This window comes from Myotis davidii, unplaced genomic scaffold (genome assembly GCF_000327345.1).
Source record: "Myotis davidii unplaced genomic scaffold, ASM32734v1 scaffold453, whole genome shotgun sequence".
NCBI classification, from domain to species: Eukaryota; Metazoa; Chordata; class Mammalia; order Chiroptera; family Vespertilionidae; genus Myotis; species Myotis davidii.
The window spans coordinates 1,801,612-1,802,542 of record NW_006285234.1 but is presented as its reverse complement, the minus strand read 5'-3'; the positions used below and the strand labels follow the sequence as shown (position 1 = coordinate 1,802,542).

General features: G+C 61.8%; 1 pseudogene; it reads right to left on the bottom strand.

The window, feature by feature from the left end:
* LOC102770630 overlaps positions 1 to 451 on the bottom strand; it is a 4,954-nt pseudogene extending 4,503 nt beyond the window's left edge.
* Between the last annotated feature and the right edge of the window lie 480 nt (positions 452 to 931).

Sequence of the window (931 nt, the reverse complement as noted above, 5' to 3'; positions counted from 1 at the left end):
CCCCCGGCCACGAGGGGTGGGAAGCATGGTATGGCCAGGAAAGAGGGCCATCCACTAACATCCCAGTCTCTCCCCCCCCCCACCTCCCTTTCCTGGCAGCTCAGGTTCTTCCCGAGACCTGGGAACCCCAAACCACCAGACCAAAGAGCGTTCTCTCCATCCAGCCCGTCTTCCCAGATGCGACCGAGGCCTGGGCAGGAAGGGGCCCTCTGGAGCCCAGCCGGCCAAGGGGTAGAGCTGGGCTCTGCCTGCTCCCCAGCAGCCCCAGCTCTGCTGAGGTGGCCCAAACAGCACGGGGTTGGTCCGCCTCAGGGACCACCAGTCGGGGAGGAGGATACAATAGGGCAGGGAACATTCGGGCTCTTTACGGCTGCCAAAGGGCTGTCAGCAGATCCAGGTTTGGATCTTCTCCATCCAGGAAGGTGGGTTTCCACAGCTTTTCGGGGAGCATAGTACCATGCGGACAGCCTAAAGACAGGCAGCAAGTGGGGGCAGGGGCAGGAAAAGGGCAGGAATCGGTTTTAACAAGCTTGCCAGGTGGTTATTAGGTGAGGCGTCTGGGACCATGGGGGATACCTGTGACATTACTCAAAGCCCTCCCCGCTCCCAGGAGGTGGTATTTCAGCCCAGAGCTGGCCCAGCTGAGCCGACCAATCCTGAGTTGAGGGGATATAAGCAGAGCACAGGCCATCTGGGCTTTGCCTGTGGTGGATGATACGCCACCCCCAACCACCACTGTGGGCTCCCACGCAAACCCTAGTTACCCCCCTTGCTCACAGAGACCTCGGGACCCAGACACAAGGAGGGGGAGGAGTAGGGGAGGGGGGCTGCACCAGGCCACTCACTGCCTCCTCCGGGTCCATGCTCTCAGAGCTGCCTGCCCTTGGATGGGCCCTATGGCTCCTGGGCTCCTGCTGGGGTTCAGTGGTTC